General features: G+C 41.7%; 1 pseudogene; it reads right to left on the reverse strand.

Annotated features, from left to right (window-relative positions):
• Window positions 1–3,015: 3,015 nt before the first annotated feature.
• LOC136126084 (ATP synthase membrane subunit K, mitochondrial pseudogene) lies at window positions 3,016–3,194 on the reverse strand (annotated as a pseudogene).
• Window positions 3,195–10,464: the final 7,270 nt, after the last annotated feature.

Consider the following 10,464-nt stretch of genomic DNA (forward strand, 5'->3'; position numbering starts at 1 on the left):
CCCTATTCAAGAAGTTTCAAGCATTAAAGAGTGTCAGTGGGTAGGGAAATGTGAAGTGACTCAAGTGAACTCTGCTGAGATGCCACCTGGAAGATATTGGTGACAGTGGATAGGGTTTGGAGCTGGGTTGAACATGAGGGGCTGCCTCAGGTGGACCAAGGTAGCTTAGAGAAGGGAGTCAGTGCTTGGCTGGCTTTGTGGGAGGGGGGGCCAGGAGATGGGGGTGGTTAGGTAGAACCCAAGAAGAAAATGCCAAGGGTCAAGTTTGAAGGACAAAGGCTGAAGATAGTGAATGAATTAATAGTGAGGACAGTAGCTTCAGGGGTCAATAACAAGAATGGAGAATGGGAAAGAGATCAGCAGTTCACAGCTAAGGTTGTGAATATGCTGCCATTTTTGTTTTATGTGATGTCTGGCGTAAGGCTTGGGTTGAACGTACTTGAAGAATGACGTGAAGCTAGTTAGAGGGTGGTGAGGGGCTCAGCAAGATTTCCCAGGGACTCCTGGGAAAGCATTATGGGCAAGCATTATGGCAAGCATTATGGGTAGATGGTGCGGAAATGTATCTCAGTTTTTTCCAAGTGGGGTGAAATAGGAATTGCTGTTTGAAATAGTTTTTATTACTTATGTCTACTATTTAGGGCAATGGGGGGTTGGGAACAGTTAATATACCTGGAGCACTTTATTTCTCGATGGATATTTTGTTCAACTGTTAGAGGCAGATTTGAACATCAAATCTCTAATTGGCTATAGTATTTATGTAAGAGAAGAGGCTAGATGTGACAAACTTCATGCCATGGGACTGAGAGGCAGATCTGTGTGTACTGAACAGTGCTAAATCCTTGACCGCTTGTCTGGAGGCTTCTCTCTCACTCCTTGGAGAAGGAAGGCAATTCAGGCCTCAGTCTCAGCAGGAGCAGGTACAGGCCAGGAACCTGTGATCCTGAGGGTCCCTCTAGCTCCACACTTTCTATGAAAACCAATTTGCTCACTTAAGAACACACTTTAGCAAAAACCTGGATAAAGTAAGGCTCATTCTGTCACATGTGGTTTAGAGTGAAGGCCCTTTAGGACATTTGCTTAAATGAGTACCGCTTGACATTTGCACACAGGCTATATTTGTGACAATATACTTTCATGCACATCATCTAAAAACAATCCATAAAAGTATGCTGTTGCCAGGATTGTCATCCCTATTTTACAGAAGAAGAAATGGAGTCTCCCAGAATTTGGGAAACATGCATGGAATTATGCACATATCACATCATTAACAAAAACAAGAACAATAACAAGATAAGTCTATGCATTTTAATTTCTAGTCATATATTGCATTATTTGCTAATTTACTATCATTTAGATTTATAGTACAATTTAGGTGGCACATATTGCCTCTATGTCTTTTCATTAAATCATGACTAGTTATATATCTATATGTTTATATCCTACTTTGTTTCAAAAAGGTTTTGAAGTGGCTTCAAAAGTACAATATAATAATGCCTTCAAAAATAAAAACAAAATAAGCTGAACATGTAACTTATTTTTTTAGTTCAATAAATGGTTTTCATGGAGCTGATCGTGGTGGTGATGATGATGGCAGAGGTGGTGATGGAGGTGTTGGTGTTTTGGGGGCTCGAGGGGGAGCTGGAGATGCTGAGGTGGTGGTGGTGGTATTGGTGGAGGTAGAGGTGGTGAAGGTGGTCCTGGTGCTGGTGTTGCTGATGGAGGTGGTCCTGGTGCTGGTGTTGCTGGTGGAGGTGGTCCTGGTGTTGGTTTGATGGTGGAGGTGGTCCTGATGTTGGTGGTGGTACAGGTATTGATATTAGTGATAGAGATTGTAGGGCGTGGCTATTAACAGTAAGTGAGGCAACCACAGCAAAAGGAAAAGAGGGGTAAGGAAAATTATGGTCCAGCTAGAGATAAAGTTAATAGACTGGAGGTGAAAAAGAGAAAGTAGAGTTAGAATTAAAAAGAACTAGAAAAGTTTTTGTTCTACTTTCTGTCATAACTGGGAGTGAGTAGGCTGGGTTTGCAACAGTCTTGCCCATGGGAATAGCTATAGTAGTGATAATATTAGCTAATATTTATTGAGGGCTTACAACATTCCAGATGCTATTATAAGCAACTTCAATGCAGATCTCATTTAATCCTTGTAACAACTCATGAAATAGATGTCTATTATTATTCACACTTAACAGGTGAAGAAATGGAGGCACAGAGAGGTTTAAGTAACTTGCTCAATATCATAGTGACAGGAAGTGATAGAACCAGATTCTGTCTACAGCTCAGTTTCTTTTCTTTTCTTTTTTTTTTTTTTGGCAGTACGCGGGCCTGTCACTGTTGTGGCCTCTCCCGTTGCGGAGCACAGGCTCCAGACACGCAGGCTCAGTGGCCATGGCTCACGGGCCTAGCCGCTCCGCAGCATGTGGGATCTTCCCAGACCGGGGCACAAACCCATGTCCCCTGCATCGGCAGGCAGACTCTCAACCACTACACCACCAGGGAAGCCCTACAGCTCAGTTTCTTAACCACAGAGCTTTGGGGAACATAACAGATAGTGAGGTATGTACACATGGCTGACCAGTGTCCCAGGTGGAGGGTAAATGAGAGATTGTCCTTGCTATTACTCTTGGTTTATGAAGACTCAGCTTTAAGTATGCAAGTTAAGAGCTCAGGGAAGGGCCTACAGCCACAAATCAACTCATAAACCTCTAATCTTCAAGAGCAGGAGGAAAGAGCTCCTCATCTGTGGACCATTTCTGGAGGTCCGCTGGAGGCCACCTGCTCGTTGCTTGTAAGCAGGGCTGCTGCTCTGTGTCTGGGTATAGATATCCACTGGAAGAGTGTGGTCTGGAAAAAAGTGTTAGCTGTTTTCTGTTTTTACTAACTGAGCAGCTAACTCTTTTATTTTTTTTCCAGGTTCATAATTTATTGTACAAATTGAGTATCACATGATGAGTTGACATTAGCTTCTTCAGGCATGGGAACATAACAGATGAGGTACAGTTTAGAAACCATTTATGTTGCTTTCACAGCTGAAGTTCTTTTAGACCTTAACTTAAAGTATAAGGCTATCAAAGCAATACGTTCGTATGTGTCCAGTACACAATTCATTCTCCCTGTGAGAGAGTGTAAGTGTTGAAATATTTTTTGATACCAGTGAATTGGAACTGGGCATCAGTTTCTGGACCTGCCATGATCTCAATCTTCCAAAATGCACAGACTTCACAGCTGGTGTCCTTCAACTTATACACCTTCACCATAGCCCCACCAGAAGAAGCTGCCTGTTTTGTTTTTTGTTTTGAATTTTATTTTATTTTATTTTTTTATACAGCAGGTTCTTATTAGTTATCTATTTTGTACATATTAGTGTATATATGTCAATCCCAATCACCCATTTCATTCCACCACCCCACCCCCACTTTCCCCCCTTGGTGTCCATACGTTTGTTCTCTGCATCTGTGTTTCTATTTCTGCCTTGCCAACTAGTTCTTCTGTACGATTTTTCTAGATTCCATATATGCGTTAATATATGATATATGTTTTTCTATCTCTGACTTACTTCACTCTGTATGACAGTCTCTAGGTCCATCCACGTCTCTACAAATGACCAAATTTCATTTCTTTTTATGGCTGAGTAATATTCCATTGTATATATATACCACATCTTCTTTATCCATTCATCTGTCGATGGGCATTTAGGTTGCTTCCATGACCTGACTATTGTAAATAGTGCTACAGTGAACATTGGGGTGCATGTGTCTTTTTGAATTATGGTTTTCTCTGGGTATATGCCCAGTAGTGAGATTGCTGGGTCATATGGTAATTTCGTCTTTAGTTTTCTAAGGACCCTCCATACTGTTCTCCATAGTGGCTGTATCAATTTACATTTCCACCAACAGTGCAAGAGGGTTTCCTTTTCTCCACACCCTCTCCAGCATTTGTTGTTTGTAGATTTTCTGATGATACCCATTGTAACCAGTGTAAGGTGATATTTCATTGTAGTTTTGATTTGCATTTCTCTAATAATTAGTCATGTTGAGCAGCTTTTCATGTGCTTCTTGGCCATCCATGTAATAAGGACCATATACGACAAACCCACAGCAAACATTATTCTCAATGGTGAAAAACAGAAAACATTTCCTTGAAGATCAGGAACAAGACAAGGATGTCCACTCTCACCACTATTATTCAACATAGTTTTGGAAGCCCTAGCCAGGGCAATCAGAAGAAAAGGAAATAAAAGGGGTACAAATTGGAAAAGAAGAAGTAAAACTGTCACTGTTTGCAGATGACATGATACTATACACAGAGAATCCTAAAGATGCCACCAGAAAACTGCTAGAGCTAATCAATGAATTTGGTAAAGTTGCAGGATACAAAATTAATGCACAGAAATCAGAAATCTCTTGCATTCCTATACACTAACAATGAAAGATCAGAAAGAAAAGCTAAGGAAACAATCCCACTTACCATTGCAACAAAAAGAATAAAATACTTAGGAATAAACCTATCTAAAGATGTCAAAGACCTGTATGTAGAAAACTAACTATAAGACAATGATGAAAGAAATCAAAGATGACACAAACAGATGGAGAGATATACCATACTCTTGGTTTGGAAGAATCAATACTGTGAAAATGACTATACTACCCAAAGCAATCTACAGATTCAATGCAACCCCTATCAAATTACCAATGCATTTTTTACAGAACTAGAACAAAAAATCTTAAAATTTGTATGGAGACACAAAAGACCCCGAATAGCCAAAGCAATCTTGAGAAAGAAAAATGGAGCTGGAGAAATCAGACTCCCGGACTTCAGACTATACTACAAAGCTACAATAATCAAGACAATATGGTACTGGCACAAAAACAGAAATACAGATCAATGGAACAGGATAGAAAGCCCAGAGATAAATCCATGCACCTATGGTCAACTAATCTATGACAAAGGAGGCAAAGATATACAATGGAGAAAAGACAGTCTCTTCAATAAGTGGTGCTGGGAAAAAGGGACAGCTACATGTAAAAGAATGAAATTAGATCACTCCCTAACACCATACACAAAAAATAAACTTAAAATAGATTAAAGACATAAAATGTAAGACCGGACACTATAAAACTCTTAGAGGAAAACATAGGAAGAACACTCTTTGACGTAAATCACAGCAAGATCTTTTTGACCCATCTCCCAAAGTAATGGAAATAAAAACAAAAATAAACAAATGGGACCTCATGAAACTTAAAAACTTTTACACAGCAAAGGAAACTATGAACAAGATGAAAAGAAAACCCTCAGAATGGGAGAAAATATTTGCAAATGAAGAAACTGACAAAGGATTAATCTCTAAAATATATAAACAGCTCAGCTCAATATTTAAAAAAACAAACAACCCAATGAAGAAGTGGGCAGAAGACCTAAATAGACATTTCTCCCAAGAGGACATATGGATGGCCATGAATGTTTTTTAAAAGAAGTTTTGATATTGTAGTGGATGCCTGTGGTCTGAGTTGTCAGTGGCTACACACATTACTGGCCAGCCACCCTCAGGCCCATTTGGGAGGAGTCTGTGTGCTATTTCGTGGCTCTGCTCTTCTTTTGCTACAAACACTGCCTCTGTCCCATCTGAGCAGGCTTTGTGATGCCCTGACACACTGACTTTCACACATACTTTTATGATTATCTCCCCTTCCCCCAACTTTTATGATTATCTCCCCTTCCCCCAGGCTTGCTATAAGAACATGTACACCCAGGTCGATTTTTGTTCCTCATCTTCTGCTTTTTTTTGGTATGTTGATTTCATTGATAAATTCTTTCACGTTTTATTTTTTTTTTCTTTTACTTCTTCTCTTAGAGAAAGGGTGGAGGAAGAGACACCTGCATTACTGTCCTCCATGCTTCTCTTGCCCTCAGGAGACATGCCTCTCCCAGCACCAGTGGAGCTGTGGGCCTGTGACACACTGAATCTGGGTTTAGAGGAGGCTGAATGCCTGTGGCTGGAGTTTAAACAAGATCATTAATTTAATCTTCTACCTCAGAGAGCACCATACAAAAACGATTTTGTCTCATAAAATGTCCCATAAAATGTCACTCCCACATACCATGGAGAGAGAAGGTAGATGCATTAATAATCAATTAATTTCAGAAAATTAATGTGCCTTGGCTTTTACACTAGAGCCTGAGAAAATAGGAAATATCCTTCTCAGTTAAATTTTGCATTTTTTTTCTATAGTGGAGGTAAAGTCACTGACTCTTACATTAAGAGGAGTGGGCAGATGAGGAGTGCATGGAAAATATGTTTGCACTCAGCAGACGACTGGAGTGATGAACTTTTTTTTTTTGCAGTACACGGGCCTCTCACCGCTGTGGCCTCTCCCGTTGCAGAGCAGAGGCTCAGCGGCCATGGTTCACGGGCCCAGCCGCTCCGCGGCATGTGGGATCTTCCCGGACCGGGGCATGAACCCGTGTCTCCTGCATCGGCAGGCGGACTCTCAACCACTGCACCACCAGGGAAGCCTGATGAACTTTTTTTTTGGTCAGTGTTTATGGGAATGTCAAATTTGAGGAATTTTTAGCATTAAAAAGTCTTAAGATTGTAAATTGCTAATAAAGTTTTTATGTGGTAACAATACCACTTGTAGAACTTGTACTGTAACCTCAAATCTAGGTTTTTCTGGGGAAATAGTGGTAGTGGAACACCTAAAGAACATTCCTAAAGCAAACATGAGCAGCATTTGTCAGAACCAATTATAGATTTTTACTGCTGCTTGGGAGTGCGCTGGTAGGGAGTGAGGAAACCAGTCTGCTGCTTCAAATAATGTCCAAAATGATGCCAAAGTTAACAATAACTAGCATATCTTAACATTTGCCAAAGTTTTATACGTCAATTAAAAATTTCAACACCACTGAATAAAATTGCACAACTTATAGCAGTTACTGTCACAACGAAAATTAGGACACCTGTCAGAATTTAATAATCACATAATTTCTACCCTTACCAGGCTTTGATATCAGCCACGACTTTCTGACTAATGAGGAAACTGACTGGTGATTGTGCCCACTGACTTGTGATCAGATTGAAAGGCTAGAAGATGGTAATGGGTATACATAGAAGCATATTTACAGAAATGCATCTATTTGCAGAGGGGCCTTGTTCAAGTTCACAGAAATGCTTAATTAAGAATGAGCAAAGCAATAAAGTGAATTTAAAAATGATTTTTATTGAATTCAAAAATTGTGAGCTAAAAGCACTTGAGTTAAATTAAAAAGCAATTTTACTGAGTTAATGGTGAGTATAAAGAATGAAATCAATAAAAACCCCACTTGCCATTAAGTTCAAAAACAGTAAAAAACATTCTATTAACTGTGTTGTTTTAGATTCAACCATATATGTTCCCTCAATTTGCAAAGCTTTTTTTTGCTACTGAATGTGGGCTTTAAAATTTGCTGGTATATGTAAACACACATGTGTATAATCTAAACCATGAGCAGCACTGACCTTGGGTGGGCCATTGAACTCCGCTGCTTGGTTTCATCACAAATGAATCAAGGACAGTTATATGTACTTCACGTGTGTTACATTTCTGGAGATACTGTATGGGCTCCCAACGAGTGAGGTGAGCCTGCACTAACAGATGGCTTCTTATGCCCTTTATAATATATAAATATAAAGTTATCTTACGTAAGTGAAGGTAAATTTCCCATATGGTAAATATTAGGTCAAAACATGCAGTTGCTGTTTTTGTAGGTTGAAGATGATTGAATAACAGCAATTTTATATGGTTCAACCTGATAAGCCCACTGGAATTCACTCATTCATCCATTCATTTATTCATTCCATCAGTCATTCAACAAATCAAGTGACTGCTCCGCCAGGTGCTGAGTGTACAGTAATAAATGAAGAAGATGATAAAATAGAGTGAGAGACAGCAAATAAGCCAACTTTCAAATAAGCATATAACTAAAAATTGTGATAGGTGCTGTCACAGTAAAAATTCGAGGTGACAAAAGAATAATGGAGGAAACCCAGGAGGCTGGCTCACAGGCAGTGCCATTTAGGCTGCACCTAAGTGATGAGTTGGGTTGAGTCAAGAGAAGCAGGGGAAGAGCATTGCAGCAGAGAGAGGAGCAGGTGTGAAGGGCTGGAGTGGGATATAGGTGGTCCCACATCTACCTGAGTCCAGAAGGTCATGGGGAGAATGCTGAGGTCTGTTTCTTGATTTCATACCTGGATGATCAGCCCCATGGGATTGATGCCCAAGTGAGATGGTCTGGCCATCTTGACTGTCTACCTCTGCCCATATGCTGCAAGGAACTGTCCATGGGGCAAGCACCACTGGCCTCCAGTAAATGATGCCCTGTTACTCTGCCAGACCCCTACGCAGAGTCTGTACTCAGAGCCTCAGGACCCAGCCTGAAAATGAGGGAGTGCTGGGCAGCTAAGGCTGATTGGCCAGTAGAAACTTTGTAGTTAACCAGAAACTTTTCCCTAACAGAGCATTGTTGGAATATATCAATAAGAACAACATATTTTATTTACTGAGGGCTTATTATGTACCAGGCACCAAAGCATTTGCTTCATTTAAACTTTTATTGCTCAGTTATAATCTAATGAGATAGGCATTATTACCACCCCATTTTACAGGTGTGGAAACCAAGGCTCAAGGAGGTTGAGTGACTTGCCATGGTCTCACAGTTGGCAGGTGGTGGCCTAGGCTGTCTGATCACAGAGGCTGTGCCCTTAACCTCTCTGCTATGTTGACCTTCCCATCCCATTCCACGCCACCACAGCTGTTACCGAGCATGCTGCATCATTTGCGCCTTGGTTTCCTTCAGGGGATGTTGCAGTCAAGCCACGACCGTGTGAGTCAGAGGTGGGGTCTCCCACAATTAATGCAGTATTTTTTGTTGGACTCACTTAAGAAAGAGACAAATTCTCACATGAGAACTTGGACGGTGAAGGCTGCAGTTTCTAGCAGATTGGGAGAGCAAGCTTAGCTTCTGACTCTTGGTAGAGACCCCAAGAATCCAGGTATCTGTGCATATCTTCCTGAGTGATGTGCCTGAGAAGGGTCTGGGGGAGACCAAGAGCTCTGCAGGGAGCCATCCCTTGCAGCATCCATTACAGATCTCCTAGCTCCATGCTTCTCTTGGGCTCCCAGACCAGTCTCTGCAGGGCATTATGTTGGTCCACCTTGGGCCAGACCAACAGGTGGGGAGGAGGTCATTGCAACAGTGACAGCAGGCACAGGCAAGCAGGGATTCCAGGGAAAGGTGACTTTCCAACTCAATTCATCTTCTCCACTGAGAACTTCTCCTTTCCAGGGCCAACCCACAGAACTATGTTTTGGGGGCAAACACTTTTCCTTGCCTTATTACAAATGACTGAACGTATTTCATAATCCTGTAAGCAGAGTTCCCAGTCTACATTATCTCTGCTTCCTGGGGGCTGCCAAGCAAGAAAAGATGCCCGTGAAACCACTGGCGCCAGAAGTAAACTGAATGCCCTGCAACTGCTATCATCTCCCGAGTTCCTAGGCAGCTGGGGGGCCTGTTTCAGGCAGCAGAACTAAGGCACGTCCTGCCGAGGCACTTTTGGATGGGGGCCCTCCTGTGTTCTCCAGGGCACATATCGATTTCAGGGCCCTGCGTGGAATCAGGGCTGGGAAGGGGAGGCCTGAAACACTGTGAAATGTGATAAAGCTGGTTTGATTCAGGGCATCCATGCTTTGTGACACCTGCCTATCTGTTACACTGAGGCTGTTACACAACTGTCTGGGAATTCATCTGCATCCTCATGTGTGCCATGGTGCCAACCGACCTCAAAGTGGGTGGGCACCTGGAGGGAGGGGTCAGACTGGCTTTTATTCCCCCTCTTCGGCTGTGCAGAACTCCCACATCCGCCAAATGACACACTGGCAGGAATGATCAGCACAAAACTAGATTGTTGACTTCAGTGAAGTGCTTAGTTTTACCCTCTCCAAAATCCAGGTCGCTGGGATATTCGTCTGTCTCTGTCACCCTCACAGAAAACTCAAGCAAATTTTGAAGGCCAGGAAAGGAAGTTCTCAAATTTCCCTGGAAACTTCTTTGGGTATTTCAAACTTATGGGGAAATAACTCAAATGTCCACTAACAGGTGAATGGATAAAGAAGCCGTAGCACCTACATGATGGAATACTGCTCAGTAAAAAAGCGGAAGGATCCATTGGAATATAGACCAGTGTGGATGAATTTCAAAAGAATTGTCCTAAGTGGAAGAAGCCAGACTGCATGCTGTATAATGCTGTATAATTCCATTTATATGACGTTCTGGAAAAGGCAAAGTTTTGGGGGAAATTACTCCCATGTCAAGTAGTTTTCAATCCCAGGGGTATCTCAGGGACCTCAGTGGGGAATAAGGGTGAGGTAGCATTGGGAAGAATCTAAGCCTCCGCTTCATTTAGAGAAGCTTCACTTTTATATA

This window comes from Phocoena phocoena, chromosome 7 (assembly GCF_963924675.1).
Source record: "Phocoena phocoena chromosome 7, mPhoPho1.1, whole genome shotgun sequence".
In the NCBI taxonomy this organism is placed as follows: domain Eukaryota; kingdom Metazoa; phylum Chordata; class Mammalia; order Artiodactyla; family Phocoenidae; genus Phocoena; species Phocoena phocoena.